Source organism: Stegodyphus dumicola, chromosome 9, assembly GCF_044657685.1.
Source record: "Stegodyphus dumicola isolate Sdum_Otavi_A_Nest chromosome 9, ASM4465768v1".
Classification (NCBI taxonomy): Eukaryota; Metazoa; Arthropoda; class Arachnida; order Araneae; family Eresidae; genus Stegodyphus; species Stegodyphus dumicola.
The window spans coordinates 65,807,394-65,835,365 of NC_140776.1; the positions used below are offsets into that span (position 1 = coordinate 65,807,394).

General features: G+C 32.9%; 1 protein-coding gene across 1 annotated transcript in view; it reads left to right on the forward strand.

Annotated features, from left to right (window-relative positions):
• Positions 1-27,972, forward strand: part of LOC118195958 (midasin) — a 589,327-nt gene that overhangs the window by 281,079 nt on the left and 280,276 nt on the right. The window lies entirely within an intron of this gene.

Here is a 27,972-nt window from a genome sequence, read left to right on the forward strand (position 1 = left end):
TAAACGCATAAATTTTTTAGCTATACATTAAGGATTTGGAGAAGATTTTGTTTGTTTAAACAAAGTTTCAATTCTTATTCATTTATGTGCTCATTTGTACCCGAGTAAGCAAATATAAAGTATTTAGATCTTTCTCGTTGGCTACATGTAATATTGATAAATGTAATTGAAAAAAAAAAAAAAAAAAGTCCTTGTTGGATAATTTTTTTTTAATGTAAAGTTTTCTTTTAAGAATAAAACGGGAAAGAGGTTAGTCAAAATGAATTTTCGTAACGCGCCCTTAAATGCAAAAGCTTTTAATTAGGAAAGTAGGATCAGATGAAAGTAGGTGAAATATGCATAAACACAAAAATTTTATCGCACACAAACTTGAAATTTTTTCTGAGTACTGATTTCACCCCCCCCCCCGTATCGCTAAAAATATTGTAAACTATGAACAATCCTTTGCCTTTCATAAACTAAAATGCTATTTACTTTAAAAATAGCCAATACATAAATTGAAACTGGTTAAATTTATAGAAAATATATCTTTACATATTATGAGTATATAGTTTCAGAATCTCAAAGCGATGGATATAAGTGGGAAGAAATCATATGTATCATCTTATCAATTACTTTAGTTCTACCCTTTTTTTTTTTTTTTTTCCGGGGGTGAGGAGCACATTTGTGAGGTCTAATGTATTTCGTAGGTAATGCTGGGTTTAACTTCCGGACTCTTTATATATATATATATCAAAGTCACGTTTTTCTGGCATGCTGAAAGTATTAAATGCTTGTTGTCGGTAATTTGAGGGGGTGAGGAAAAAAAGGAAGGAAATATGGATAGAGTAGCAATTTCTAATTTAGAAATTATTAGATAATTTATTTTCATAAGGACATCTATTTCTTTCAAGCCTGTTTCTCTCATTTCTATTAAAAATGGAAGGGAGAATTCTGGATCCTATATTTACAATTGTGCGTTAAAAAACAATTTGAAATAATAATTGAAAGCAAGAAAACATATCGACTGACATTTCTGACAGAAAAGGAAAGGAGTTCAAGGAGAGGAGTTTGGAGAAAAGAGGATAGCATTATGGGGAATTATAGAATACATAGATCACTTTATAGAAAATTGCACCAAATTTGTTTTTCTTAAAATTTCACTTATATATATATATATATTTTTTTTCGTTGACTAATTGTAAATCTAGAAGATAACTTATATAGTTTATTTCATTTAGCACGTGATTTCTTGCGTTGAATCTGTTCTCCACTTCTACTGTTTTATCTACTCCACTAGAAATGCAAATGAAATGGGTTAAATAGGGTCGAAAATCTCCAAGTATCCGCATGTGGTGTGAAACTTTCCTACATTTGTTTGCTTTCAGCGTTGTTAATACCAGCTGGTGAACTTACATCTGCCACGTAATTAAGTTAGTTGGTAATTTGAAACTGCAGAGTCAAATTGTTAGGCTTTAAACTTAATTTTGATTTACAAATGTTTCAAATCATTTTATCTCATCGGTCGCAAGTATCAGAACTTCATTTTATTAATAATTTAGTTCTGTAACTTCAAGTGTAAGCTCGAATTCTTTATTAGTTTTACATTGTCGAATTTACTCAGAGTTCTAGTACTGAAAGATAAAGACGCGAGCATAATTCCTTCGGCAATCATTCAAATTTAGACTAGCGTTTAATTTAGGTAAACTGAATTTAACCTTACCAACTGATGCACGTATTTCATTAGTTGTTCTTAAACTGCAGATTTAGTCAACAAATCTCCCAAGAAATTTACGAAATTGTGGCCTCTATGCATATTTGTGTATCCCCCGGCACATACAAGCAATCAAAAAAATTAGGCCTATGTAGAAAACAAATTTTTAATTTTACTTTGCTTGAAGCGTATTGCAAAATGTGCTTTGAAACGATATTTTGTCTCTTGCCTGAAGAGCATTAAAAAGAAGTAAAAAGAAGTAAATTCTCCGTAAATGAAAGCACGTTGAAATGCGTTGCAAATTACTCGAGGGATATCTACGAACAAATGGAAGGTAACTTACTCGTTTGTATGTTACACATGAAGAAATACCCGTATAGTCAACCCGTTTGTCGAGATTCAAACTTATGTGATGAGATAAAATTTGCTGCTGAGAACAAAATATTTTATGGGGGAAAAATGCAATTATTTTTTGCTGAAAACTGATATGTTCAGTAATTTTCAAGCGATCTGTATAGGCAGATTTAATTTAATTACGATATAATATTTTTAAGATTTCTCTTCCTATTAAATTTTAAATGTCGCAATGAAAAAGATTGACATTGTAGGCTAAAACATTTTCAGAAGCTGCTGAAAAACTTTTTTATTTTTTTAGTCTTCTAATGTCTGCAATGTAAAAAGCAAAGTTAGTATGATGTTAAGCAATTGGCCGAACTTCGTTTAAACGAAAACTGATTTAACCGGAAGCATGGATAAAACTAATATTGAATTAGTGATTCTGAAACCATACTGGCGAAAAAAAAAAAAAAAAAATATGCACAAGTTGCTTTATTTCGAAAATTAAAAAGTGAAAATTTTAGATCTATATCTTTTTATGACTAGTATATCTGTAAAGTATAGTTCCCTTTTATAGGCTAATTAAGAATAAATGTAATAATATTAAAATTTGAATTTACATTTTGTAATTAAATCGTTTGCCCAGATTTGTGAGCAATTTAAGAGGCTATATATAAGGTACCCCTGACAGATTTTAAAGCTTTAGATTTGATTCTCCATGGATATCACATCTTAGATCAAAACTGTTCTAACAACCCTGAATGGTGTTCTGAAACTTTTGCTAAGGTGGTAAAAATTGCAGTAATGAAAGTCGACGCCCCGCACAACTGAATTTCAATTCATTAAAGGTACAGATCATGCCATTCAGTTGATTCCTTGGCTTCCAAAATAATATGACACCAATAGGGCGTGATGGTGACGAGTATTATTGTCCATTAGCACAAAATCATTATCTATTGCATCTCGAGAAAGCTTCATACAAAGCTCAAGAACTTTCCTCGGTATTTTTCAACAGTGCACATTCCATCGATTAAGATGTGTCAGTGCAGCCATACAAAATAATGTCTGCCCAAATCATTTTAATCATCTGATTTCATCACCTTCTTTCGATGTCTTCACTGCAGCGTTTGTCCTTCTTCATATTGTAATGTATTTAAAATCTCTTACCAAATAGAACCTACCCTTTACAGTAGAGAAATCTGGCCTTCAACTTAGTGATCCTGTAATCACCATTTTGATGTGGCGTTTTTCAGTACGCGAGTGAACGGCAGATGAATCCTTACTTTTGTAACGCAGAAATCTTTTTCATTTTTTTTAAAGAAATCTTTCACAGGAGATGTATAGGAATATTTCAGATCCTATAGCTGCAAAAAAAATGTTAGCAATTTGTGATTATTATCTTGTTTCTTTTGGTGATTGTATGTAGCTAAACTTTCTTCCATTCTTCTTTTGCACATTATAGTCCGCATGTAAATCGAATGATGATGATAAAGTTTTCTAGTAATTGATGTTGTTGATATTGTTTTTAGTAATTGATTATCTAGCATATTGATTGCACCTTTTCTATAGATACTTAATTTGTTTTTTCAGTTTACAAAAAATTATGAATCAGAGCTTAAATTGCGCCTGAGCGCAGCGGAACCCTGAATCAGAAGGCTCCGGCGCTTTTTTCTTTTTCTTTTTCTTTTTCTTTTTCTTTTTGTAACTGAACAACAATTTCAGTAGAAATTTCATCTCGAAAATTTTATTTTTTGCAATAAAATTGTATTACAAATCGCGTATTAAATTTTAATTTATCTCTTTACATTTGATTAAATTTTAATTTAATTATTTAATTACGTTTATCTTTAATTATATAACTATTTTGATAATAATAATTAATTTTATTTAATTAAATAATAATCAATAATTAAATAATAATTGACAAATACTAATTATTGATATTAATTAAATTATTAATGATTTAACGTGACTACTTTAATAGTCATTGTATTTATTTATTTTGTTCCTCTTTGCTGACGGTCTTGCATAGGGTTCTGGCACTTCTAATTTTAGAAATTAAGCCATGTTATGAATGGTAAATTTTTCTTTGAGATGGGCCCACAGGTGGTCAAGCGGTTAAGGCTGCTGAATACTAATAATTTTACCTGCATTCGAACCCAGGCGAAACGAGCTGGCTGCATAGTTGTTGTGTTTTTTCTTTCCCCCCATGTGTAAAATACGAGCCACTTTCCGTTAGAAAGCGTTTCATGAAGGCACGCCCTCTTAGATAGCTGTCTGGCGCTTTGCCATAATCAAATAACCTAACATCTTCGAGATATTTCACTACAATATATATTTTTCAGAATGCAAGTATTTTCTTTTTTTGTGGCCATGACCATTTTTAACAACTACTCTTAAAATTAATAGCATTTATTTGATTACGATAGAGATGCCAGCTCTTGATTCAAACTGACATTTTCTAACATCATGCTTTTCTTCATCACCCTGCTTACGTGACTATTTCCAATTCGAACGCGGTTGTTTTTGTCAGATAATTACTTATTTATGGCATCTCCAAGTGATAAATTTCATAGTTTATTGTATATAAAACTATTGATTGTTTCGGACGCATATGGAAAATGTTTCGAAAGACGTGTGACCTGTAATATACTTAATAGAAAAAATATTCAATATATTGTACTTTCTTTACGCATTACAATAAGTTTGTGCTTGATGAAATCAATAATTTGACGCATGCGCCCATACTTTTGCAAGGCACTTAAAAATCTGATTTTATGCTGTCATCCTTTATTCGCGTAAAAGTCTGTTAGATTTAGTTTAAGAGAAGTGTTTTATTAATCGATTTATTGCCGTGATAAATTACCAAAACGCATGCAAGGTAGTTTATCCTGTAACAAACCAAGAACTCAGCGGATTTTTAAGTTTATTTATGGAGTGAATAATGCAAGAGTAGATGCAGAATAAGTGAAAATTTACATTTGGAGCAATGCCAGTTTTCTATTATGAAACTGTGTAAATATAAAGCCTTATATTTCTTGATATCAGCGTTTAAACTTAAAGTTTCCATTTTATACGACTCTACCAGTAATATTTTCGCAAGCTATTAAATTCATACTCTTTATTCATTGCATTCTCATTAAAATAATTTCGAATTTAGTAGTTAGTATCATGATGCGGAAGAAAATTTGGACACATTTTTGCCGTAATATATCTAGTCAAATACCGTGGAAATAGTTGGAAAATTTGAGACGGCAAATGAAATCATTGGGATAAGTTATTCGGAAACTGTCTGCAGTTGTGTTCAAAAAATTTTATAGGATAGCTGTAGCATCTTTTAACAGGGTTCAAGGACTTTTGTAGGTACAGCTTCATTCGAATTGGACATAGGCACGTAATATTCTTTATTGCCTTTAAATCTTTTTCAAGTAAACCTCGCTAAGCTGGTTAGATTCTAGAATCGTTAATTTATTATTTTTTTAAAAGGAGGAGACTTTAAAAATATGCAGTGCCTTCGCTGGGACTCGAACTTGGGCCTCTCGAATATGCGCCGAGTGTGCTACCGTTACACCCCGAATGCATACTAATTGATTGATTTTGATTTATTTGATTATGGCAAAGCACACGATAGCTAACTGCCTAAAGGGAGGTAGGCCTTCGTGGAGGACTTTCTAAAAGCAACTGGCTCGTATACACGTTACACACGGGGAAAACCACGAAGACGTCCACGCAGGCATGCTGGAAGGAGAGAGAAAATACCTTATAAGGTTATTGTAATATGGCAAAGCATACGGGGGACTATCTGCCTAAAGGATGGAATTGCTTTCATGGAGGTCTTTCTTTCTGTTCACGTTACACATGAGGAAACCCACGAATCTATTCATGTAGCCAACCCGTTCGCCTGGAACCCAGGACAAACTCCCAGCATTTAGCGGTATTAACCCCTAGGCTATTGGTGAAGGCGTCACGGAATTCATGTAAATCTTAAGTGAGGAGCCAAAAGGAACATCTTAACATTTTCGTAAAATTGAGTGCTTTTAGAAGACTATGGAAAGACGCAGAAGAAAACTGAGGCAGATTTGCCGTAATATGTCTCTAGCGAAATACAGTGGAAATACTTCTAAGTAATATTGGTACTTCATTAATTGCAGTTCTTTATCTTTTCTAATTTAACAAATAAAAAAAATGTGAGAGATAAAAAAATGGCTTCCTTTTTCATTGCCTGAAATTAAACAGATTTTTTTTTTTTTAATTTAAAAAAGTCTGTTTTCGGAAATGTATTTCTTAATTAGATATTACGATATCCAAATAAGAAGTAAATTTTCGGTCATTTGCTTTTGTTGTGGTAAATTTATCACACTGCGTACATTTTTGAAGGCTTTCAAGACCTCGGATTATCTTTTGCCACGTTCAATGTTAGACAATTGTCCATTATTGAAACACTTAAACTGAGTGTATATGGAATAGCTTATCTATATGAATCGATAATTAGCTTGAGCTTGTAAAGTAAAGGTGTTGTTATGAAATTGAATTCTGCTTCTTGAATGGCATTTCTGTGGTAAGGGTATGTTAAAACTAGCGTTTGTATGTTAGGAGGAAAAATTTGGACTCTTGTATTAATATTGTGGATAAGTATTATTATTTTTGATTTTGATAAAATCGTATTTATTTCGATGACAGTCACGTTTTCATTCGCCGAAAAATTCGAATACAGTACAACTCAAATTATCCGAACTTCGACTATCCGAATAGCTTTCAGAATTTAAGAAAAAAAGTAAGACAGAAGCATAGTGTTGGACAATCAACGATTTCAGACATTAAAAAAAAAGCAAAGCTACACTTTTAAACTTCGTGTCACTGCTTGAAAACGAAGATGGTAGTTCTTCAAGAAAATCAGTGAAGGCAGCAACGAACAAAAATTTAAAAGTTGTCGCTTTTAACCCTTTCCAGCACGCTACCTTTTAAAGTTGGAGTTTTGATTTAAAAAAAAAAAAAAAAAAAGAGAAAAGAAAAGATAGGCAGTCTAGTTAGGCCTAGAGGATTACACAAGTAAAATTTTGTGAAGATAGCACTCATCGTTTTAATTCTGTGGGTGTGCCCACTCACTGAATAGTTTTGAAGAGTGCTGAAACGAGCATTATTGTCAATGAACTGACCGATGAGATGCGGAGAAACAAAGAATACGGATTCTCAGTTGTCCTAGATTATTGGAGAGCCCGGTCTGGGCACACCTAGGGTTCGGCGTTTGATTTTAGGCAAGATTTCAAGGTAAAAATTTAAAACTAATATAGAATAAGCAGTTTAGTATACAGCCAAAAAAAATAACATAGAAATTTCTTTTGAAACAATTCCTTTTATACCCTAAAAAAACATCTGGAAGATTTCTTTGAAAAATGAGGGTCTTAAAAATACTAAACATGGCTAAAATATATGGACTGATGTGTGTTGAGCTGCCATCTTCTATAAATAAAGAAGCTTCAGAGTAACTTATAATAACCTATAAATCCTTTTTCATTCAATTTTTCTGTGCGTACAGAAGGAAATTTTTAGGTGTGTCCAGACCGGACACGCTGTGCCGCAAAGGGTTAAATGGTTTTTGCAGCAACATTCTATGAGGAACCCAATTTCAGGTCCGATTCTTTGTGAAAAAGCTAAAGTCTTAGCTCAGATGCTTGGCTGATCATCCTCTAAAGCATGCAACGACAGGCTAAGAAATTTTAATTGCAGGCACGGTGTCCGGCAAACAGCTTACATCGACCGAGATGTTCAGCAAGCAATGACTTTCAGCACTTGCGAGTACTGTACAATATGCTATCTAACATGTAAAAGTGTTGCCGTTTCATTTTAAATTATCTTTCTTTAAAAACAGTTTTTTCTTCCATTTTCAACATACAGTACATACAGTAATTAACAAAAGTGTACGTAGACCCTTTCTTCGGGAAAAATCCAATTACCCGAATTTGTGATTATCTGAATGGGGTCCGATCGCAATCGATTCAGATAAATGGAGTTCTACTGTACTTTCAATTTCGACATATATTCAGTATTTGACATACGGTATACAATGTTGCCAATCGACGACGAATTACAATTTTTTAATTATACCGATACAATATTATTAATTTACTTAATCTGTAATTAAAGTGCATTGCTGAATGCAACGATAAGTTAATCGTTTTAAAAGTCTTTTTATCTGTTAACACGGTTAACAGCACTTTGCAACAGTTATAGTCTGTTATTTTAAAGTAGCCACTTCAAGGCCATTTGCGGTCTAACTTATGTCGTTATAACTGCATGTATTTATTGCATACATTGGCTCCATTTGCGGTCTAACTTGTGTCGTTATAACGGCATGCATTTATTTTCTCTACGTCATTTGAGACTATAGTTAAAATCATCCTTCGTTCGCTTCCTTTAAATGAAACGAAACACGCTAAACAAAAATGAAATTGGAGGAAAAAATTAAGCGAGTCGACCTTTTTTCCGCAGCGTATTCCCTTGCTTACGATTCGAATGGGGCAGCGGAAAACAGCCTTTAAGATAGTATTTTAAAGTAACAGATTATAGTATTTTATACCATGGTATCTTAAATAAAACAAGATTATAGTATTTTATAGATTCTAACACTGTAAAAGAATGACTGCAAAATTTCTATATCTGCTTTGCATAAAAATGGTGATAATGAAACAATAAGTCTAATGAAATTTCATGATAATCTTAGTTTCGAGAAAGAATATAGAAGCCGCCAGTAATTATAAAATTAAAATTCTTTTTGAACTTGATTAATGCTACTCAACAATAAAAATTAAGTTTTATGAGTTCGCAGTTGTAAATATTATATTGGAACAAAGCGAAATATTATACGATATTTATCTTTTTAATTTTTATTTCTATCTATTATTATTATTTTCTGATAAATTCCTTGACATATTACAATGCAATCAAAATTGCACTTTTGTAAAGAACGCACATACTATATATATGGTTTTTATATAGTACTTACTACCTTGCTTTTTCATTATATATCGAGAGGGAGAAAGAGAAGAAAATTGTTAACTTGTTGTTGTTGTGTAGTAAAACGTTTTTAGTATTGTCTAGAGCTATTAAAGAAACATTTTTTAATTAAAAGGCAATTTAAGAAAATTGTAAAAGCGTTATAAAATAAAAATGAATTTCGTGACCTCCACCGAATATGAGCATCTGGAAGCCAAATTTTGGAGTACAGAATTTGTTTTGTTTTCTATTTCATCTTATTGTAAAACTTTAACGAATTTTTGATTAACAAACTCAACGAATTTAAAGTGAGCAATGGCAATACTGTATGGAAGGGTGGGGAACATTTTTATCTCCAGCGTGCGAGATTGTGTATCGGAAATTCTAAAGGTATGCTCATTTTAAAATTATTTTGCGATATTGCTGTTGAGTTGAATTTTTTTGGTTTAATTGCGATTAACGTGATATTTAATAAATAAAGGTAGCACACAAAACGTTAAAATCGCCCCTTTCTTTTATTTTTATTTTTGCAGACATATATTTTAGGAACGATGTTAACTCTGAAAACAAAGGTAGAATTTTATTATGACATGCAGACCGAAATTAACCACATTTCAATATTATTATTTTGTTCCAAAGTGATAACACATTATACGATTTGTGATTTAGAAATAATAAATTTAGTATATATTCGTATGTATTCTCCTAATCGTGAATACTTTAAATTGTGAAATTACAACTTCCCTTCAAAGCTGCATTAAAGGAACATCCTCCTCACCTCATCGTCGTCGAATGGAATGGTTGCATGATCTTAAGATTAATTTCCTTAATGAAATATGAAAATCAGTTTCTAGTATTTTAACCACTGCGTTCGCAATGACCTTGCTAGTTTTTGTGTTTCCTACAGTTCATGTACATATTCATTAAATTTTAGAAACACGATAAGTACAAACTAAAACTCATTAGAGGAAATTATTAATTAAATCTTGAATGGCCCTGGAAATTCTTTCTCTCCGATTATCAGTTGATTATTATCCCTAACTGTAAAGCGCTTCGCTGCTCGTTGTTTAAATGCCTTTTGTGCGTGCATTGCTAAATCACAAACTCGTATTTTCTTTTCTTTATAACTTAATAAAGACGTGTTTTTTTTTATTGTCATTATTTTAATTTTTTTAATCAAAAAATTTTTCTGCCTTCTCGCTAACATTTATTTATAATTTTATTTTTATTTATTTATTTTAATATATTGTATATTTTCTCTCTTCCTGCTTTTTTCTGTTTATGTGTTATGCTCATTTATAGGAATAATTATGCCTATACAAAACGCATACTTCACTAACATTGGTGTTCTCTTTTAAACTGAAAGGGGCCGATATAATTTTCAATTTTACATTTTTTTTCTCTCTGATAATTAATAATTAATTGAAAAGCATGAAAACTGAATAAGGAACATATCTTCTAATATGTTAGTGTTAAAAATACTCCTGCGGTGAATTAGGCGTGACATGAGGTTTGGTCGATTTCTGCCTATCCACGAGATCCTATAAATTAGTCATTCCCAAACCGTCGATCGCGAGCTACTAGTAGCTCGCGGAGACATTATCGGTAAATCAAGGTTTGATTCCTCCACTGAGCTGACGCTGACGACAACTGCTTGTTTCTCCTACGCAACTGCCACTGTCAACCTCATCTCATAGTTTATTGTATACGCATGAGGTTGTGCACATAATGTTTTTCGTGTATATATTAGACGTTTGTTAACTTGGATAGTTTGATTTACCCATTGGTACCAAGCTAGGTCTGTTCTAACATGGCGTGTTCAAGCAAAAGGCAAAAAAAAAACTTATATCATTTCCATTTGGAACGGGAAAGCGATTACTTCTTTACCAAGGTAAAAGACAAATGTGTGTGTTTATTGTGCTATGCAAGTATATCAGTTCGTAAGAAAGTAGTGAATCCAAAAAACACTTCCATGGTTTCAAAAGGATTTCAATTGTTTGTCAAATCTCCTTTTATAGAGATTAATGCCGAAGAGATGTCTACTTCTGGAGCTCTCTACTTATGTTATGGAGCATTTTGATTTTCAAGACGATAACGCCGCAGTAAAGTTGGAACTGATTGATTTTCACGATGATATATCTGTAAACTTGCTTTCTTCAAGGGCTGGGAATATTTGACCTCTTGTTTCTAAAGAAAAATACCTAATTTTGGTCAAGGTTTTGTCTCAAAGTGAAGACAATATTCAGCTCTACATTCTTTCTACAACGAAGTAGCCTGACGGCAAACACGCGGCACTAAGGACTCCTAATTTGTTCTGCTGATGTAAGCGAAAACTCCCTTTAAATACTCTCTCTCCCTCATTTACATGCAACGCGATACTAAAAACTTTTTCTGATAGGGAATAGTAGGTGAGAAACGAGAATAGACAGTAAAGGATTAGAAACTTAAAATAAACCCTACAAGTTAACTAATTAATCTTGAACACTCAGATCGCGTATCGAGGCTTAAAATTTTATTTAAAAATTTAAATTGCAATTTTCAGCTAGTTTATATTTTCTTTGCTTTTATTACAGAATAACTTGTACATTGGATAAATTCTGCAGTATTTCGCTGGAAACTTTTTAAATTCTTCTAATTCCATTAGCAATTTAGAAACACATTTCATCCTTCTTACCTACATCTATTTTCTGAAGCTTTCTCTATATTTCTTTTTCTTTAAATGACTCAAAATATCGAATTTATACGAATGCGTAATTGTTAAATTAATAATATTGAGTATATGTTTAGTGAAATATTTCTTCTCAGATGTCGAAACTTTAGAGCTCATGTAATTTTCCCGAAATTAAGCATCTTGTTTTGGACTTGAAATTAATGTTTGTATTTGATGCCATACGCACAACGTTCTTTTAGTCTGCTTCACTGTATTTCTGCATTAAATGTTTCTAATGGAAACACTGAGCTTGCAACTCCTTAAGACGTTCATTAATTTCCCCATCCGAGAATGTGAAAGATCCCATTCTGGTCTCTTGGTTTTGGAATATTCTAAACAAACTATGCATTTAAAGTTAACCCGACTTGCCACAGAACTTGTATATGACGGTAAATTCAACACAAAGTGTTCTTAGATCTATCTTGACTTCGCCACTTGTTATTGCTTACACAATTTAAAATTATTCTAAATATTGCTTACACAATTTTAAATTATTCATTTTAAAGATATAGTTTCGACCTCTTTTTTCTTCGAAGATATAATTTCGACTACTGTTGGTATCTCTAAACTAGCATCGAAGTACTTTTAAACGATTTATATTTCAATGAATTTGAATGTGTGATAACGTAATTGGTACAAAAATGTTACTTTTTTTGTTTAAATTCTATTTTAATATTTTTTTAAAACCTATTAAAAAATTTTTTTTAATCCTATTATATAATACATTTTTTTAACTACTTCCTCGCCTGTACCAGAACATGAACTGTTTCATAACATTAAGAATGCAACAACCATTATTTAAGCACTACCTGAAGGCGAGTTTAAGATGTTAAATACAGCATTTCTATAGGAGTCATTGATATATGCAGTCAGATGACATTTTACCCAGGACAGAAATAAGATAATTTTCTAATACATCGACGTGGCACTGACTTCTGCCAATGATAGCTGAAAAGCACAGCCATAGATTTAATGAATATCGTAATAATTAGAATAATATAAGATAATGTGTAACATTTATAAATTATAATGTGTAATTAAAATTACGGATTTCATAATAAAGCTCTGCTATGAAACTGTCACCGTAGTTTTATGTATTTCTGTTCTAATTCCATTGCCATTCATTGCCAGTTTATTGAAGTGCAATTTTTTTAACGTTTACTGATTATTGAATCGTTCTGCACTTAAATTATCCGTTTTGATCCTTTCTTTTTTCATCATTGAAAAGAGAACGTTTTGTTTCTGTCGCGCAGTACTCAGTAATTCCCGATGTGAAATGATTAAAATTATCTGATGTAATTTTCCTTTTTATTTGCTTATGTCATAATAAAAGCGTAGAACTTGTCAGGCTGTTTAGTGAATTTTGCCGTACAGAATAATTACGAGCCTAATTTCTATGTTCTCCACGAAGTCATCTCTTCTAAGACAGCTAGTTATTATTATGGTCTCTGAGACAGTTAAATGGGGGTGACTAAGCTGTTTAAAAAAATATTAGTTATCTGAGTATTTCTTAAGGATCGAAGAATATTTTTTATTTAGTTTCTTATTTGTTTGATAATTCAACGTAGTTAATCTTTGATTTACTGTAAGACCAATACGATTGGAGCTTTTTTTCTTGTTAAAATTTCCATTTGAATATTCACTCTTATAGTCCAATAATCATCATTTTTGTTAGCAAGATTTGCATTTGACATTTGTTTTCCAACAATGAGCATCTCGATACTACCATGAAAAGATGAATTTTGCTGTAGAAAATGTGACGCTTTTCTTTCACCTCCCTTTAACCACATTATCTATAATGTCTTGTATAATTCAGATCCCAATGGATTGGATAAAAAACATATTTCTCTATTTTTTTTTTTTTTTTTTTTTTTTTTTTTTTTGTACGATGTTTCTCCTGACGCATTGTTTTCTTCTCTTTTCTCCAGTAACGATCTCCTGGGCTCACATTTCCTTCACTTTGTTCCCTAAATGCATAAAATTGCTTGAGCTCCAAAAGCAATCTCTGGTTCGAAAATCTGACGCGGAAAATACGTTTGCATTTCGCGGCGCTCAATTGCAGCCGCAATGGACTCTCATCTTCTTTTTATTGAGTTGCTTTTCCAACTTTTTTTTTTAATCTTTTCAAACTGAAGAGAGTGTGCAGATATTGCTTTTCAATCTTATTTTAACGAAGGTTATCGTCCCCCTTCTTTATTATATTCTTCATATAGAATTGGTAGGATTATGACCGCGTTGAATTTTCAAACAAAAAGTATTCGGCTATAAGGAATCCATTTTGTGTCTATTTGTAGTTTTGTGTGGAGACAATTGAATGTTGTAATATTCAGTTTGAAATGCCTCCTGTTTATGTAGCTTTAACTGCAGTAACCATATATCTAGTATAGAAGAAAGCAGCTGTTGTGCAAGTGCTTAAAAGGGCACTAAAGAGATGATGGTATCCTACGTGATAAAACGCTAAAAAAGTACTGGAGATTTTTTTTTTTTTTTTTTTTTTTTTTTTTTTTTATTAAGCGTATTTAACACGCCGCCTTAAATATACATTATTCCGGAAAATGATTGTGCTAATTGTATTCTAACCCTTTGCACTTAGTTGTTCCTTCTGAAGGGACGATAAAGTTTATTAGTGGTTGGATGAGATAAATTTACGTCAGCATTCTTTTGAAGTGGCGAAAAAATTTAAACCAAAATATGGTATTATTTATATTTAAAAATATATTTAAAAAGGTACAAGTCGATGTTGCGTTAAAGAGAACGCGTGACGTTCACGCACAGTGCAATCTTTCCATTCTAAAGAAAAGTATAAGTAGCGTTTGTATATGTAAAATAAATTTATTTATTCTCTCCCCGTAGGGTACTGTATAGTTTGAAAAGATAGGTAAGCAAAGTAAAGACTGTAGCCTAAAAGAAGTAGATCTTCAAAGTTCAATATAATTCAGTTGAAATATATATCGAGATCGCATTAATTTATACTTTTTAGCTCAAAGGAACGTAGCCCAGAAGGGCTATTAGTCTCGAAACGGCATTTTGCGTCGGTACACTATAAACGGCGTATCACTTTTTAAACTGGTGGCCACCAAATATTGTCGCCCTGTATTATATTTAAAGAAATTAAATAATGAAGAATCTGCATAAATGTATGCATGTTTCTCGTATTGTGAAATAACGTAATCCTGCACCCGAACATGGGCGCTTGGAAGCTCAAATTTTGTTAAATATCTATCCCATATTTTGTAAAACTTTTGTAAACGAATTTTTGATTAACAGACTCAACTATTTGAAAGCGAGCAATGGCAACACTACGAAAACATTTTTATCTCCAGCGCGCAAGACTGTCTATCGCAAATTCTAAAGATATGCTGTTTTTAAATATTTTGTGATACTGCTGTCGAATTGAATTTTATGTGGTTTAAGTGCGAAGAAAGTAATATTTAATAAATAAAGGTAATACAGGGAAAGTTTAAAAAAAGAAAAATCTGAAAACTTTTAGGTTTTCTTGAATTTTTTATTTATTTATTTCATTCATCTTTTTATTATTATTATTATTTGATTTAATTCATTTATGTTTTCGCGAGCATGTACCGTTGAATTAGTGCCAGGTGTACAGCGATAAGTTCTGGGTGCAAAGTGCTAATGTACGAAATCCTTAGCGACGTGTTGCTTATTAAAGTAAATGCTGATGCAGAAAAATATACTTTCTCCAAAAATTTTCTTCTTTAGCTTATTTATGTTGTTCTGAAAAATAAAATTAGCTCTTTTTTCAGCGTGAACGTCAATTTCTTGGAATTTAGGAAAAGTCTGTTAATAATTTTGCTGAAAACTGAATTTGTTTCTCCATAATTGAAATAGTATTATTCTAGAAATGATTTAAAATTACATAATAAATAAATTATAAAATTATTATTTAAATAAAAGAGGTAACGAATATTACGTAATATGCTTATATAAATTAACTCTGTTTGCTATGAACTAAGCAGGAAGAAACGCAGCATATAGGATCCTTATTAAACTTGATAACTTAATTTCATAACACTTATAACTTTTATCTGAATTTTCTATCTGGTTGCTTATTGTGACTGACTTACTCTCTTCATTGCGCCTAAATTCCTTCCTGCATTGCTTTTCGTCATTTCAAATGTCCAGTGACGTGTTTTACACAAACGATGCAAACACTTGTCACCGACATGTCATTCTTTTTTCCTTTTCGAACCTGAGATTTTGAAATATTTCGCACTTTTCTTTCGAAAGAGGAAATGCATAACGCAAAAATAGCTCCTCAATTTGCTTAGTGAGTTGTAAAACTATTCCGTTATTTTTATTCTCTTATTTATAATCTCAGCTAGTTGTCGATAAAAATCGATTCTCAGTCCTTTCATATAGAACACTGTTTTTCATGCACTTACCATTCCGAAATAGAAATCTTCGTTTTAGAAATGGGTAAACTATTCTTTTAATCCAAAATATCGTTTTCGTATTTTGATGCTGAAGTATTGAATTTTCTTTACAGTCTCAAGATGAACAACGTTGTACTTAAAATTCGGAAGTTAACTTTTGTTTGCTAGAAGCCGATATTCACATTTTCTGAAAAAGAAGTCTTTCATTATTTGTTCGTTTATGCTTTAAAGATAAATTAAATCGATTGTTTTCTCCCTTGCTTATCTGCGCTGACTCTTCGATTGGCTAAATGCCATGACCTCACTATTGAAGGTACGTATTCTGTTTCTGTTAAAAAATTTTTAACAACGAAATATATTATCAGTAAGGCATGGTAACTTTTTTTTAATATATATTGAGGGTTGTTGTTAAGTTAGGGGTTTTACTTAACTGCAGAATTATAGTTAGGTCTATGGTGGTTGTAAGAGTTGTAATCACAAATATTTGCCTGAATTTGAAATTTGTTTTATTATTGATTTCATATTTTGTAACACTTTTAACACATTTTTGATTAACAAACTGAACGATTTCAAAGCGAGCAATGGCAACAGTGTACGAGGGGGATTATCTCCAGCGCGCGAGACTGTATCGGAAGTTCTAAAAGTATGCGCTTTTTTAATTATTTTGCGATTTTGTTGTTGAATTGAATTTTATGGTTTAAGTGCGAAAAGGTGTTAAGAAAACGCCCTTTTGGGCGTAATGTAAAATCTCAAGTGGTTTTTTTCCGGGGGGGGGGAGAAATTGCTTCTTGTTCGCGTTGCACATTTATAAACTGCGATATCCCAGTGCAGCGAGCCAGTTCAATTTCCAGCCCGAACTTGGGTTTGTTTATGGCAATGGGCCTTGAATGCTATCTGGATAAGATGAGTGATGTTTTCTAGGAGGAATTTCTAAGAGAAGTCGGGTCATGTTTACGTTATGCATGGGTGGTCAACAGAACTCCCGCCTCGGTGAACTGAACGTTCAATCTTAATGGGCATCCGGTTAGAAACCTATCCCAGTGTAGCAACATTTTTCCATTTTTCGAATGTTGTCGAGCATAGTAAAGGGATAAAGATGTAAAAGTCCTTTGAAGTAATGGATAAAAGTTGTTGCCAGGAGTTCTAAAATGAGCACATAGGCAAGAATCGACAGATATTCACATTCGAATGCTAGCAGTAGCTGAGTGCGTAGCTGGGTCAAGCTTGTAGAGAGCTTAGGTGGAGCAGGATACGTGGCGCCATCTATTGACCATTCCAGAAAGATCTTAAGCCTGGGAAGGAGTGAGTACAATCTTCAGCAAAAGAGGAGAAAGGTAATTGGTGGGCGAGAGATCCTCAGTGTACTGGGGGGAGGGGGCTCTTTTCATTGCCATACAATTTTAGAGCGATAGCTGAAAGTGGGGATAGATGTTAGGAAGCGATTAGCCTGCTAGATGAATCCATGGAGTCTGTCGCTTCACCAAGTTTTGAAGCTTGTTGAACTAAAAGAGATCAGGAGATTTAACTACTAGGCCGGTAGTTTGCTTGACGTAACCCTTGAAGTGCTACAAATAGTTTTGTCAGAAAAAGGTGTGTGACATTTAATTTGAGAGAAAAGCTTTCATTCCAGCCTTAAAGCAAAAATCTGGCACTTCAATGTAAACTTAAGTATATTTAGTAGCGTGTGCATATTTATCAAGTCAAGATGCGTAATGTCCTGTTAAAAAAAGAAATGTTAAGAAATTAATATCTCAAAGTGGCAAGTGTAATGATAGCATACAGTGACATTTAGGAACAGAGAAAACTCTGGATTCAATTGCTGGTGTTCCTTAATTCGTGAGTCATTTTAAATTATGATAGATTTCAACTGAATTAAAACTGACATTCCCTTTCTTGGCGAAACTTGTTTGCATATCGTGTCCTGCCTTCTTTCAGCTGCTACTGTGTTCAGTTGAATTTATTTTTAAATACAAATACTTTTAAATATGTATCAGTTTTAGTACTGGTAATCTTGTGAACCATTCCGAATTAAAATTCCATGCCTTTATCAAATTCTACCTTAATCTTGTTACAAATTTGTACATAGACGATTTTAGTGCAATTATATGTGAAATTGTATTTTTCTGTGTAATATAATGCGAAAAAATTTAAAGAGACAAGCTATGCCGGAAAAGTAAGAATACAAGGACAATGTTTAACATTGAGTAAATAGGTATCTCGGTAATTTCGCGAGATATCGCCAACCTGGCAACGGTTTTGTTGATTAATTTTCGTTGTTAAACTTGGCGGCTGTTTGGCTTTATTTTATATCAACGTAATAAGTATTGTGATTTAATAAATGTAATTGGTAACTATATTAGCTGTAACCGTAATTCGACCCTCATACTGCTTTCCAGTAAGAAAATACTAGAAATATGTCGGCGGCCGGGTGAAAAATAAATAAGGCCGGAGTTAAAAATAACATCTGCTAAGTTAAAAATAACATCTGCTGTCAGTTGTTATTTTTAACTCTTAGCTCAGCGTGAGTACCGAGTATAGCTTCTCTCTTTAGCTGCGTTTTGCATTAGCCGTTGCCTTTAACTTTCGTAGTAGTTGAAGTGTAACCAATGACTGTACTCTGTAATATTGTGAAGAGTTGTACGACTCTTTTTGTGAAAAGTTCCAGATCTGTGTAGTGTTTACGTTGATAAAATAAATTTTATCAACCTATCATTGGAGCTGTGTGCATTCAATCTATTACGAGTCTTTACGCACGCAACACTATCTAATGTATAGGATCCCATAAAGCAATTAATCCCTTACAAGTGTTGTTATATTTTAAGAGAAGTATAAAATTTGCATATTTAAACTTTTCCATGATGAAAGCAAAATTTTTTATTTCATGCAAATTATAATGGAATACTTATTAGTTACATCTGGTGGGGTAATTTTTCCTCCACCGTGCTTTGTTAGACAATGGAATCGGAGTGAATAAAATTTACCGAATTCTAATACTTTATTCTTTTTAATATGTGGTGGAATCTATATTTTTATTTCAGGATATGGCATTTTTGTTTTCAGTTACGTTTAGAAAACTGTGTCCTTTTCTATGTATTTTAATTTTCACGTCTTATAAATAAATATTACTTATGATGATGAAATGGCTCATAAGTTTTGTTATCTTATCATTCATTAGACAAAAATCTGTCCGTTAATTATATGTCTACACAGGTGTGTGCGTGTGGGTTTTAGCATTAAAAAAAAAGAAAGGCGGGACTTTTGTACATTTTGGAAGTGTTTATTTATTCAATGTTGTTCGTCAATGTCTTTTGTGTTAAAGAAGTGGAATAGGTAAGAATAGTCTTCTTTACTGCACTTTTTTTATCATTCTGTAATCGATACTCTAAGGTTTAGGAACATAAAAGTTTTTTTTTTTTTTTTTTTTCCCTTTACCACGTTTTCCTTTACCTAATGGTTTTCTTTGGATATCTTACTCCATGCAGGGAGGAGAGTGGTAAATTTCGTTGAAGAAGGGGAAAATTCTTTCGAAAACTTTCCTCTTTTACATCTCAGATGGTGATCTTTTCCGTAGTCCTTAAGTTGGCTTTCTAGTTAAAGGCGGCTGGTAGAATTTTAAATGAGGCTCGTACTTTGCGGAATTTCGCCGGGTGGGGGTGTTTTTTTTTTTTTTTTTTTTTTTTTTAAATATATGTGCTGTGCATGTAAAATTTTTTTAACTGTATATCACACTGCGGTAATGCGTTTTCTAATTTTAATCCGCTAATATTCTGAATGAGGTAGTTGTGAAGCAAAATGTCTTCATGTTGCATATCTAAATATTACATTTTAATAACTGTATAAAGAATATACTTTGCTTGCTACTTTTATGTGTAGTGACGGCGAGTATTATTTTTGCTGTCTTCAAGATTGTGTCAGAGAAAAATTGTTCCCACCTTGAAAAAATAAATGCTCATATTTCATAAATTGTCAATGGTATATTGATTTGAATTACCTAGTTGTATTTTTAAAATCCTTGTTTCTAATTTCGCAGTAATTCTGTATAAAGTTAAATTAGTATATTATATTTACCTGCAATTTTCTCCTGCTCTTATATTATAAATCCCCCTAGCTTTTTCGGCATAGAATTTAGTAATTTTTTAGTTTATATTAACAGCATGCAAAGTATGGATGGATAGCACCGTGTAATTGTGTAAGTGAAAAGAATAATACTGAAAGAAAAACTGGTTTCTTTAAATCAAGTAACATTGCAGTATTAATACAACAATTCGTAGGCGTATTTTAATCTGTCATGTTTTTCTATAACTCAAAAAAATTATATGCATCGCATACTTTCCTCCTCTTGTTCTTTAAAAGGTAAAATTAGTGAAGTCGGTTTGAAAGTCGGTTTCCAGTCTAGCACTAAGTCTTATAAACTTTTACTTATTTTGTTCTTTCAGCTACCATATCTACAAATATGAGATCTGAAAGTTTTACTTTTGTTTGCGTGGTTATTACGGAAACGACATGAAACTTTTTGAAGCTGCATTTCAATCTCGGTTTTAATACGCTTAGAGACAATGCAGCTGAAGTCGGGAATGTGCAAATTTTGATAAGCTATGAAATAGCTTGAAAACCGAAATGTACAGCATTTTAATAAATTACAAAATTGCTTAAATTATTGCTGTTTTTTTTTTTTTATTACATCTATTAGTTTGCTGCAATTATGTGAGAAACTAACGTAATTGCAAATTTTGTTTCTGATGGAACTTAAAATTATTAATTAAACGCTAACATTAACAATGGTGGCGCTTCCTTCTTATAAAAAGAAGGAAAATAACTTAGGCAATGTTGCCCATTGCTCTTTCCGCCATTTGAACATTTAAAACAAAGATTTTAAATGGTTATTCTCGTGCAAGGTAAATAAGATAAGACCCTAAACTGCCACCAAAATATACAATATTAGTAACAGATCCCATGTCTCAATTCAGGGGGTCGGTTAAATCGTTAAGACATCCCAACTGGATGAAGAGCCGACTCAATCCCTCCCAAACCACCAAAACGTAAACTCTTGGTGCAACAAGGGTGCGATGGTGGGTCTGAAAAATAAATTAAATAAGGAGGACAGAGTTACTTCCTCAAGCCAAGTGGTCAGGTGGTGTATATAGATTATTTGATATATATATTTATATTCCAAAACACAGCTGTGAGAGGGAATACCCTGCCCCCCCCCAAAAAAATCTCACAGGTCGTCTTATTACTTGTTTTTTGTGGTTTCAAATTCACCTTACCTGTAGGTGTTTAGTATACATTAGGAACCCTATTATGCCAGACAGCCTTTTTTTTAGAAGGGCCTGATCGAATCTGATGTAAGAAACCCAAGGAATTTGTTTCTAGGGTAAGCATTAACTTAGGTATCATTTCGCACTTTTGCGAGTGATACACTGTTTAAATTCTAGAACGTTTTATTAAAATCGATTGTGATTCTGAGTAATTATTGCCTTGAAATGTTGTGAACGGAGTTGTTTTCTAACATATTTTGTGCATTTCTTAAAATCAAGATAACTTGTTCTTTTAAAGTTGACTAATATACAATGTAATTTTACTCAGATGAATTGTTATTGATGTTTCAATCATTTTATATGTCATATTTCAATATCAGAACAAAAAGTGACAGCAAGGGCAACAATTTTGAATGCTGATCGATTTTTGTTATTTTATATCCTGATGAATTCCTGAGGAAATCCCACATCTGAGGTGATTGATTGTAATTAAAGATTATTTCAATTTTTTAATTGAGGAAGCACTCCTTCCCCTCTCTCATTTGAACTCAAAATTCGGGAGCTATTTCTGTTGGAAACAAGGAGGAAGGGAATTTGAATGTTGAGTACAGTAAAAATTTTGAGGAAAAGCATAAAATATAGATTGATGTCAAGCTTAATTTATGTCAGAAAAATTTAGAAAATCGTGAGTTTGTCATAATTTTTTTATAGCGTAGTTCGTAGACTTACGATACGTGTAAGTGTGCATGACAGATTTGCTGGTTTAATCGTTTTTTAATAACTGTATGAAGTAATTTGAGGCTATTATCTAGGTGATGACGGTTTCTTAATAGAAAAGTTTGCAAAACACAACATGTCGACTTAACATTCCTCTAACTTCTGACGATAGCCAACGCATCAGCAGCTCTTTTCTTAATCATGTTGGTACTGAATAGAAATTTTTTAATCTTCGAAATTTCTACTTGCATCTGCAACACTAATGGGTATAAGGGTCAACAATTTATGAGTAGGGATATTGTTTGAAACGTGCTATAGTTTGATTTGATTGTTCATGGTAGGAAGATTATTATTTACGTTATAAGTTGGTTATGATTAAAATACTTCTGACAAAACATTTGAGAACGAATGGCCTTTAGTTGGCTTTATTTATATGTATTGGCAAGGAAAGTACTAAAATTCGTTTTCAACATCGATTCTGTAATAAAAACTCAAGCATTCAACATTGTCATACGCCAAATGTATTTAGATCCTACAGAAATAATTGTCACACTGCTCTCACAACGAAACTATTACACTATGCGAAGTGAAAACAAGTGAAATAGATACAAGTGGGCGTGGTTACAAGCCCGAACGGTATCAGTCAGCGTGTCCGTAGATAATAAAGGCAAATGCCTTAACAAGCCGAAGCCTCCTGCTAAAGATATTGATAGCGATGTCCAAAAAATTATTCAACATATCTCTGAATTAAAAGGAACTATAAATCATGTGCAGCAATTACCGATTACGCGCGAAAGCGTCGAATTACGACGATCTATGCAAGCGGAACTAAAAACTCAAGAAACGAAATTATATTCATTCATCCCGAAACAAGACTTAAATCAAATTATTTCTACATTTCCACCTCAAACTACTAGCAATAACTCTCAAGATTGGACAACTGTAAAACGCGCAAAAAGATCGCGTAGAGATAGCGGCTCTTCCTATGATACTCAGCCGATTAGCACCTGCTCGCGATATGATTTCCTAAATAATGAAGAAATACATGATGCAAATGACGAAGATGTTGAAATGCCACAAAAAGACGAAACGCTGAAAAAGCCAACTAGCCCATACCCTCGAGACACCAAAATCCCACCTATTGTTATTACTGGAATTATTATTATTGTTATTGGCCGGAAATAAGAAAACATATTAAAGAAAATTTAAAAATCACAAAACTTGAAACTAAAGTAGAAGGTGACAATATCAGAGTTCAATTTTTCACAGAAAATGATTTTCGTACAGTGCAAGATTACTTAGAGAAAGCCCCAATTCCTTTCAACACCGTCCTCCTCACCAAAGAGAAGAATTTAAAAACAGTGATTAAAGGTTTAACAGTTCATACACCCATAGAAGGAACTTAGAAGGAAGAACTTAAATTAAACGGCATTACAGTATTAAAATTGCACCAATTACAAAGTATGCGAGACGGAATTCCCACAATGCTTCCAGTATTCTATTTAGAAACGCCGCGGAATGCCAAAGAGAAAGAAGTGTTTAATATTACGCACATCGCTGACATGCAAGTTCGCATCGTCTGCTATAATACAAGACCAGGACTGGTACAGTGCTACCCCTGTCACCCCTGTCAGAGATACGGACACACGCAGCGAACATGCCACAACCATCTACGATGTGTTAGATGTCTTGACAATCACGAATCTTTCCAGTGCCCTATTAAAGGGAAAAAAGAAATACCAGCAAGATGTGTCCTTTGTATAGGCTTTCACGCCGCTACAAGTATTGATTGCCCAGAGCTGATTCCCATTAAAGATTTCCCTAATTTTACTAAACAAAATCCAGATCAACAAAAGTCTGAAGATCCAGTTAAGAAAACTTATGCAAATGTTACAGCTAATAAAGAGATCGAAAATGAAAAAACGAAAATTTCCGAAGTAAAAAATTTAGATGAATTTAAATTCCTAATATTCAAGCTTAAAGACCTCTACCACAAATTTACCTAACGAGAACGAAAAACTAGATTTTACTTTACAGGCGCTCGAACTTTATGTTTAAGTTCACTTAAGCGCACAACTGTTCAGATGAAGGTGTAGCCGAGCGGGCTAGACCTCGACACTTTTGCTTCAAGAGATTGTGGGTTCGGTACCAACCGAACCAAGAAAATTTTCAAATGGGACTTGTACATATTTTTTCAAGTTCTCCATGTAATCCAGATATTTTTCTTATTTTTAAAATGTCACAGTGTATTTTTATGTATAATTTTTACCTTTGCAGAAATTTTTGAACTTAAGAACTTCTAAACTGTACCACTGTTGGACTCTCAGTAACTTACGTTTTCAAAGATTATTGCTATGCTTATCCAAAATTGCTACACCGAAGTACCCCATGAAGTAACCGATGAGACATATAGTAGTAAAAGTTTCACGACTGAAAATTACTTATGTGTACCAAGATCCAAGATCGCCGTCGTCATTGAGACTGTAGATAGCAATGATGGAAGGTGATTATTACGGTCAGCATTGGTAAGCGTGGTTCCTATGGAAGGAAGGGATACAGGGTAATGAGTAAGATCCATCGTCGCAGGGTCTCGATGTGCGGGAACAAAGCACCCTTAAGGCATACCGTATGCCGTCGGTTGGCTAAGTTCAGCAGTGGAGTGGAGACTGCAGCTAAAGGTATCAGCGCGGGACGACCAGCAACATCGCATACAGCAGCAAATGTGGGAGCTGTATCGGATTTGATCATGGCGAATAACGTTCAACAAGATGCAGGAAGAGACAAGGCTTACGCAAGGAACATTGCAGTCAGTTGTGCATGGTGATTTGGAGTTGACAAATGTGTGTGGAAAGTGGGTGGACCTTGAACTACGCCTTGCTTGACAAGATGAAGGATGCAGTCAGGGGCCAACATGTTGAATCTTCTGCCGAATTGCATGCAATTGTCCATAGGTGGTGCACCAACGCCGCCACAGAATGGTTTACCAAACCTTTTCGGGACTTCCCAGCCAGATGGCAGAAAAGTTATTGACATGGGCGGGGATTATTTCTAACTGATGTACTATACGTTTTTGTTAATAAATTGTATTCCGCTCTGTGGCAGCATTTGTGTCATTCATTTCTGTAAGACCTAAATAGATTTATGAAAGAGGTTGTAAATAATTCGTATTCAACTTTTGCTGTTCTTTCCTCTAAAAGTGTAATATAGAACCAAGTATCTGAAATGAAACAATTAATACTATTTAGAGTTAGATTACTTCAAAAGAATAGTCTCGTGTTACATTTTAACTGCATTAATTATTTTCATAGAAAACTAGATTTTATTATAATTTATCTTGCTTGTATCGTAAAATTAAGTATCTTGTTGTAATTTTTTTGATAAACTAAAATAAGTAAATTAAGAAATATGCTCATAAAATATTTCATCTGGACTTTATGACAATCTAGTCAAAATATGAAACGTAATAAATATTTTCAAAATAAAAACTTCGGACTGCGTTATTTACAATAAAAAATTAATTTACTTCATATTTTCTCTAAAAACATTTAACGATAAGATTTGCGGCCAAATTTTTTCGCAAGGCATTTGCAATAGTGTTAATCTGAAACAGTGTTATTGAATATTCTGTATATTGCTGGATTCAAATATCATTGTATCTTTAGAAATGGCGTATTTTTTACGCCACAGCTGTACACTGCTGAACAAAACCAAATGAAAGAAAATATTGAGAATTCAGTATTTTTTTAGGAAAACTAGCTATTACCCGGCATGCATTGCAATACTGTTTAAAGGGAAGAAAGGGTTTGTGCTTTAATGTTGCTATGAAATTTTGCATGTTTCGATTGGCTTGTGTCACCTGATAACCAAGGTTGATAATAGTTCGGGTGATGAATTTAATTCTGACAATTTCACTTTTCCACCTGCGCAGCACATTCCTGGTGCTTCATTCTTAAAACTGAGGGCTATGCAATACATTTATGTAATCATAATTAGGATCGTAATAAAATGCATCGAGATTTAAATCAACGTGTAGTATTCTTCTGGATCGAGCAGTGCATACTCAAACCTTTTCCAGTTTTGCTTCGCATTGCTCGTCTGTTTCAGAAGAACGGTTTTGAGCTGTGCGTACTTGAACGTTTTCCAATCTTCCTTCGGGTTGCTTGTTTGTTTCTGAAGCTCGTGATGACTTTTTCTTTCGGGATCGAGCAGTCGGTTTTCAGTTTGGTGGCAAAATTGATTTCACAGCGAGAGTAATACTTTCTGATGCCTATTACAAATTTACTTTGGAAAAGCAAAAGAAATGCGTGTGATGCAATAACTCGCATGTTAAAGCATGGAAAAAAATATTTTACTCTTTGCTGAATGATAACACACTTTAAAATATTTTAGTTTGGGCGGTGGTTTCACATTTCTCTTAAATAGCCGAATTTGTTTCTTAAATTTTGAGATCAATAAATATAATTACTTTTTCCCGAGTGGCTACACAATTTCTTTTGTATTGCCAAGTTTTATGATTAAATTTACGCTTTGCAGAGGGGCAACGCAAACCTTTTAAATCGCTGAGTTTTTATCAAAAGTTCGTTAAATTAGCATAAAATATACGTATATAAAGAATGTGGGTCCCATGGGCTGCTTTTTGAAAAATCTTTTGTAGACAGTGACCTTCCTCTTGTTTTCAAAGTCGAGTATGGCAAGTTTCATAACGATCGGAATTAAATTGTAGATTTGTGTAAAAGACAAACATTCATTCATTTATAGATTATTTCCGGCTAAATTTGGTGATTGCGTTGCCTCTTTCTTAGCAGTTCTCGTTCTTAAAGTAAATAAAGTGTAATTTTCGAACAGCTATACAAAATACACTTCAAATGCACCCGAATTTTAGATGCTTTTAGTAATCAGTTTAGTATTATAAATGCATTTCGGACCTACTTTTGATGAGACTAGTTGTCGGGATTTAGATCCTTTGTTGAGGCAGATATAACCAGAAACATTTTTGTAATTAACGTACATTTTGAATTAAATGAAGTCGCCGCCATATGAATGGTAAGGAATTACTTGTACAATCGATTTGTTCGGCTTTTGTATTTTAATCGGAATGGGAAGTTTAAAATATTCTGTTAGTCTTATTTTTCGTGTCTGTTTAGTGCGCGTCAATAAATATTGAGAATGAATCTCCTATGTTAAATGAAACTGTCGAAACTATTCAGTTCAGTTAACACTCGCATGCAAAAAAGAGATTCTCCCTTTATGACGTAGGAAATTTATAAGACCTAAGTGTATATTTTTGTACGAAACTGAATTAAGTCCATTGATACTATTTGTCAAAAAGAAGATTTAAAGTTACTCTTGAAAATTAATTCTAGATTAACATTATTAATATATTGTTTTAAAATTTAAGATTATTTTTGTTAAAATGAAAATCAACATTAAGGGATTTTTCGAAGTTTCATACACATTGCATGTAGATATAAATGGATTCTTAAACATGAACATTTGTTTTCTTGCTTAATTTTTAGCATTTTTAAACATTTTATATATATATATATATATCCTTGCATGAAGTCAAGGTATTGTAATCGCGAAAACTTTTGGCATCATATTTCAATGGAAATAGCCATTTTGACAATTTGTGTGTGTTTCGTCTCTCGTACGGACAGAATAAACGACTTTTTCACCCCCCAAAAACATACTGTAATGTGGATTTTTTCGTGACTTCTGTATACGTATATGTGTGTATCTGGCATAACTCAAAAACGATTAGGTGTAGAACTCTGATATTTTATATATGGGGCTGCTGTAGTATTTAGTTGTGCATGTCTGTTGTTTGTTGCTTTGCTTTTTTGTCTGTTTGATGTAGAAAGAGATCTCCAT